This window comes from Meles meles, chromosome 7 (genome assembly GCF_922984935.1).
Source record: "Meles meles chromosome 7, mMelMel3.1 paternal haplotype, whole genome shotgun sequence".
Classification (NCBI taxonomy): domain Eukaryota; kingdom Metazoa; phylum Chordata; class Mammalia; order Carnivora; family Mustelidae; genus Meles; species Meles meles.
In genome coordinates, this window is record NC_060072.1 from 97,682,307 (window position 1) to 97,689,003 (window position 6,697).

At 40.5% G+C, this 6,697-nt stretch overlaps 1 pseudogene; it reads left to right on the forward strand.

The window, feature by feature from the left end:
* The first annotated feature begins 1,769 nt into the window (after positions 1–1,769).
* LOC123947722 lies at positions 1,770–1,890 on the forward strand (annotated as a pseudogene).
* The last annotated feature ends 4,807 nt before the right edge of the window (positions 1,891–6,697 follow it).

A 6,697-nucleotide genomic window follows, 5' to 3' on the forward strand; every position in this document is an offset into this window, starting at 1 on the left:
TCTGGCAAGTGGAAGGCAAGGAGGTCACCTGTACAGCTGGTGTAAGTAATGGAATTCCCACTAGGCACATTTAGAAGCTCCAAAATAATGTGACAAACAGAGCACTCCATCTGTTGGTTGCCCATTGAGATGAGCACCAGATCTACAGACACTTTAGTATGGGCGGTGTATCTTGAGGGTAAACATTTATATTAAGTATCTTTAATTTTATTTGCCTTCCATCTAATTATTCTAGAAATAGTCACAATTATGAACTATACAGGAGTACACATGCTGGCGGACAAATATAATATTTCATTCTTAATTATACTACACAAAGAAAAAAATAGAAACATGTTTCAACACAAGTTGCTTTTTAAGTCTTGAATTATTAAAAACTATTTAATAAAAGCTGGGTGGCAGCCAATTCATGATATTCCAAGTGACCATGAGCAGCCACATGAAGAATATTTGAGATAAGAAAATGTAACAACCGGGGCGCCTAGGTGGCTCAGTGGGTTAAGCCGCTGCCTTCGGCTCAGGTCATGATCCCAGGGTCCTGGGATTGAGTCCCGCATCGGGCTCTCTGCTCAGCAGGGAGCCTGCTTCCCTCTCTCTCTCTGCCTGCCTCTCCATCTACTTGTGATCTCTCTCTGTCAAATAAATAAAATAAAATACTAAAAAAAAAAAAAAAGAAAATGTAACAACCATTTCTAAAACAGGTGTCCTTTTAAACACTTTGGATCATTGAAGAATAAACATAAGTAATGAAGTAAAGCTTTTTCTAGTGAATTACAAAATTTAACATATAACTGAATATAGATGATAAGATAGGTTGGATTGCTGCAAATTCTAATAGCTATCACTTCACATCAATATTTTTTGACTAATTCCAGGAGCCCTCACTAAGAGCAGCTGTTCTTAATTGATATATGTCTGTTGTGAGGTGTGTCACAAGTAATTCGTAGTTAGTAGTGGTGACCAAAGTTTTAAAATGAATTACTTACCAGAAATTAGAGGAAACTCTAAGTGATCTGTGTAATGAGGTCATCCAAGGACATGGGACTCAGGCATTTCTGTGAACCTTCAAGGATGAGACAGAGCTGGCGAAGGGGGAATTGTATATAATCTGCAACATATTTCTTCTGTGCCGAAGCCCTTATACGTAGTTCATCAGATATGATGTAGTGGGCATAATAAGGTTGGGACCTGCCAAATACTTAAGCAAAGGTTGCTTATGGTGCTAGGGACCCCTTGTGAGCTGGCATACTAGAATTACCTCTGCTTTTTGCTTAGCTTCTAATGGCTCTCCAAGATAAGATAGGATGCTTCAGGTTTAGAGAGGCCCTGTTTTTGCTATTTACCAAGTAAGCCTCCTACAACACTTGTAGAAGGATGCTCACCAAGGAGAGTGCCCAGCTTCCTAAGAATGTGTATTTTTAAAAAAAGATTTTATTTATTTATTATTTGACAGAGAAAGGGACAGCGAGAGAGGGAACACAAGCAGGGGGAGTGGGAGAGAGAGAAGCAGTCTTCCTGCTGAGCAGGGAGCCTGATACAGGGCTGGATCCTAGGACTCCGGGATCATGACCTGAGCCGAAGGCAGACACAGGAATGTATATTCTCCTGCACTATCAAATGAGAGTCCAAGAGAAGAAGTGGACATTGACAAAAGTGAAAAAAAAGGTAGGAAAAATTAAAAAAATCAAATAAAGTAGTGAAAAGTAATAATGGACTCCTTACTGAGCTCTTTACGTATTCATTAAGTGCTTTAAATATACATTAATCCTAGCTTTGCGCAGTGGCAGTATCGTAGCCAATGAGGTTTATCCGAGGCGCGATTATTGCTAATTAAATATACATTAATCCTGACCATATTCCTCTGAGGTATTATCTCCATTTTACAGATGGTGTAGTTAAGCCTCTCTGAGTGTAAGAACCTTGTTCAGGGTCCCAGCTAGTGGGTGACAGAGTCAGGTTCAAACCAGGTCTTTGTGATGCCAGTTGCCATAGTCATGTCTATTGTGTTCTATTGTTGCAATGTTAAGAGTTGCAACTCCATGGAGTTAACACTCCATGAATGCTGTTCAAAAGATATAATAAAAACTGTCATTTTCTACAAGAACAAACTTACATTTTCAAAGCCTATTACAGATTGCAAAACTTTTTACACATACTGGTTCAGTGACCACTAAAATAACTGGGGAATACCCTCTCTATGTGTAAGACTTGTGTGTTTGTGTATATGTGCTGAGAGGGAGTGAGAGGAAGGGAGAGAGTGATAGAACATCCTATTCTTGTTACTCAGTATGTGGAAACAACATAAAAAGTGTAAAAACTTGAAAGACCTTCATTTCGACTGACCTGAAGATAAATGGATAGTCTTTCCTAATAAAATAAGAAATAGTTGGGGCACCTGGGTGGCTCAGTGGATTAAGCCACTGCCTTCGGCTCAGGTCATGATCTCAGGGTCCTGGAATCGAGCCCCACATCGGGCTCTCTGCTCCGCAGGGAGCCTGCTTCCTCCTCTCTCTCTGCCTGCCTCTCTGCCTACTTGTGATCTCTCTCTCTGTCAAATAAATAAATAAAATCTTTAAAAAAAAATAAAATAAGAAATAGAACCCAACATTGACTCTTTAGGCTTGGCTCAATTCTTGGCTTTTTTCAATTCTTTTTTTTTTTTTTAAGATTTTAAAAATTTATTTAATTGACAGACAAAGAATGACAAGTAGACAGAGAGCCAGGCAGAGAGAGAGGGAGAAGCAGGATCCCTGTCAAGGAGAGAGCTCGATGTGGGTCTCTATCCCAGGACCCTGGGATCATGACCTGAGATGAAGGCAGAGGCTTAACCCACTGAGCCACCCAGGTGCCCCCACTTCTTTTCAATTCTTGATTGACTGTCCTTGGAAAGCCAGTTTGTGCTCCAATTGGTCTGAATCCAGCACCTGTGAACCTTAAGCCCCCCCCCCCCCCCCCAGGTTATATTACTCCTGACTTTTGGGTAGAAAGTGTCGATGGATTCTTCTATGTAAGGACCTGTGACCAAAGAGTCAGAAGAAATGTGAGGGGATGACAGTGAAAACTTGTTCAAAGTACCGGTTATATATTGTATGTTCACTATTTAAAAATATTAATTAGGCTTTTGTGCACTACACATTTTGGGGAACAAAAGATAAGTTACAAGCTTGACCTTCATTGGTCAAGTTGTAGAGGGATCAATTATGAAGTATTTACATGTGGAAATAACTTAAAACATTGGACCACAAGGTCAGCTTCCTTTCTTGGTGACTACCCACACTTGCATTAGCCAAGTCCAAAACTAATGACAACTTGTCATGGTTGAACGAAAATGACTGTGATCCCGGAACTGGTTCAACATCTTCTTGCTTAGAGGAGAAAATATAAAGCCATCTTGGAGAGGAGAAGGGACTTTTGTAGATAAGGCACAGTTTATGAAGTGTTCTATTAGGCTTCTGGTCCTTTCCCCTTTCTCCTTTTTGTGGGGGTATGAAGGGTCCTTTCCCTGCTCTCTCTGCATCTTTCACCAGCCTCAGGGGTCCCTGAGAGTGTCCCATTGGACTTGAAAGGCAGTTTTAGAACATGAAGCTGGTGCCTTCTTTAGGAATTCCCATGACGTTGTGGGACAGACAGATGTGTTTTACCACAACTAGGTATGAAAAAAACAGGGATGGCGAGTATCTGGGTCCTCACCACATGACGTGACAAGGATGCCTGAGTTTTCCTGTGTGCCCGGAACCCACCTGTAGAATTGAGTGGGGCAGCGGCTGGTTTGCAACCCTGCCCTTCCCCCAGGCTATAGAGTCAAAGGGAAGGAGTAGAAGGAAGCTGGGAAGAGATTTGGATGATGTTGACTGAGAGTAATTCATGAAGTGAATCAAAAGATGTTTCTGGGTTGGGCCAACTTTGGTGGATTGGACTAAATTTCATTTTTTTTTTAACTGTCAAACAAGAGTGGAAGCTTGTCAAAGAAAAGTGTGTGCAGATATAAGAATAAAGAGTTTCACATTTTCACATAGCTGATTTGTCATTGTCCAATTCATACCTTTTACAGTGGATTTGTTAAATCTACAGTGAGGCGGTTATTGAAAGCCAGGCTTTGTTGAAAAGAACATGCCTTTCGGAATTCCCAAAGCTTCCCTTTACTATTTATTTATTTATTTATTTATTTATTTATATTAACATATAATGTATTATTTGCCTGTGTACAGGTCTGTGAATCTCCAGGTTTACACACTTCACAGCACTCACCATAGCACATACCCTCCCCAATGTCCATAACACCACCGCCCTTTCCCTGTCCCCCTCCCCCTGGAAACCCTCAGTTTGTTACGTGACATTAAGAGTCTCTTATGGTTTGTCTCCCTCCTGATCCCATCTTGTTTCTTTTATTCCTTTCCTACCCCCCAAACCCTGACGTTACCTCTCAACTTCCTCATCAGGGAGATCATATGATAATTGTCTTTCTCTAATTGACATATTTTGCTAAGCATAATACCCTCTAGTTCTATCTACATTGTCACAAATGGCAAGATTTCATTTCTTTTGATGGCTGTATAGTATTCCACTATATATATATATCACATCTTCTTTATCCATTCTTCTGTTGATGGACATCTAGGTTCTTTCTATAGTCTGACTATTGTGGACATTGTTGCTATAAACATTTGGGTGCACATGACCCTCCAGATCACTACATTTGCATCTTTAGGAAAATACCCTGTAGTGTGATTGCTGGGTCGTAGGGTAGCCACAGCTTCCCTTTAAATAACAAAACTCTCAAATTTGGAGGCCTGAGCTTAGAGCTCAGGAAAAGCAGGGCATTGGGAGAGAACAAGGCAAAGGACTGGTCTGAGGGCCTTGATCCAACTTCTCCCATTACAGTTAAGAGTCTTTAGGGAATGGGGTTTAGAAGTAATCAAAGGTCTGTAGGGAAATCCTGAACAGGATTCTTGCACATCACTGGGAGTTAGGATCCAGAGGGAGTTGAGATCAGTCCCGGAAAAAAAAGATACTTTTTTTTGGTGTGTGTGTGTGTACATATTTGGGTCAGAGAGTGGTGAGACTGATCACTGCTTGCAAGCATGCAGAGGTCCTTCTGGTGAGAAGACTAGACATCCTTCACCTGGTGAACTTGGTGACTTGCTTTGGCAAATAAAATGTGAGCAGAAATGAAGGGTGTTTCTTCTAGGCAGAAATGCTAAGAAACATAACGGGACATGCTTAAAAACAAAACAAAACAAAACCCCAAACCAACAAACTACCTTTTACTATGGTGGATGCCTGTGTTGAGGTGGAGCTCATATTAGCCTGGACTCCTCAGCAGCTATGATAAGCAGATCCAGCCTGTCAATTTATGATGAGCAAGAAGTAAACGTTCTTCTAATTCAACTTTTGGTATATTTGTTACTGCAACATACCCTGCCTTTTCTGACCAATACACAGTGTGAAAATTTTATCCCCAAGACATAGTCTATACAACTCCATTTATCTGTAATTTGCTGAAGAGAGCAGCTGAATTAAATTCCAAAACAAAGGGGGACCATGTGGCCAAAGTTTCTGCAACAATTTAAGGGCCTACTTACTCCCTTTTTATGGCCCTATTATTTTCTCCTTGTATTATTGTGATTGGTGATGTATTTAACTCCTCTACTAGGCTGAAGATTCTTTGAGGACAAGAAGCAGGTCTCCTTCATTATTCCTTCCTCCTCCCCAACAAAAGTTTCACAAGTTATTTTTTAAAAAAGATTTATTTATTTATTAGAGAGAGTGAGAGGGAGAGTGCATACGTGTGTGAGTCGGGGGAGGGACAGAGGGAGATAATTTTTCAAGCGGACTCCTCTCTGAATGTGGAGCCCATCATGGGGCTCGACCCCATGACCCAATAGACCTGAGTGAAACCAAGAGTTGGTCGCTCACTCGACTGAGCCACCTGGGCACCCCAAAGTTTCACATAGTTATTAGTGAACCAACCTATTAGTACAGAAGCATAGAAACAGGAGAAAAATCAATTTCCCAGTAGAGCATGTCCAGTTGTTCAGATAGTAGTGATGTTTTCAGCATGATATGGTAAGACGTTGGTGACCTTGATACAGCAGACATATGTGTGGCATCTCATGTATAATTCCTTATAGACCCAGCTTCATTCTTTTCCAGTGTCTCCTTTCAGAGCTGTGCCTGATTTTATCACCAGTTTTATCTGAATTCATTGGGGGGAATGGGATGATTCTGCTTTTGTTTCTTGGCCAAGAATCACTTGATCCTGAAAGTCTGTGAGAAGACATGGTGAGGAACAGCATTAACAGCACACACCACAGTGGTCAAGAAAGGGAGAGAGAGGAAAGCTCATTCTTTAAAGGTCTTATAAATGAATGGTAGAAACTTGTTTAGTCTGAAACCATGAAAACAGAAGCACAGTTGATATTTTGGATGTCATGATTTCCTAAAATATAAAAAAATTCTTGTTGGATTACAGAGATACCTATCATGTAGAAAAGAGACTTTCTCTTCAGTGGTCTTGTTGAATGGAAGCTTTGACTGTACACTCTTCAGATTAGGGGAAAAATAACAAAAAATTATCATTAGCTAACATTTATTTATATTTACTACAGGCCAAATACTGTTCTATGCTCTTTACACTTATATCCTCAGAACAGCCCTAAGAATTAGGTACTATTATGATTCTTAATTCTGAGACTGG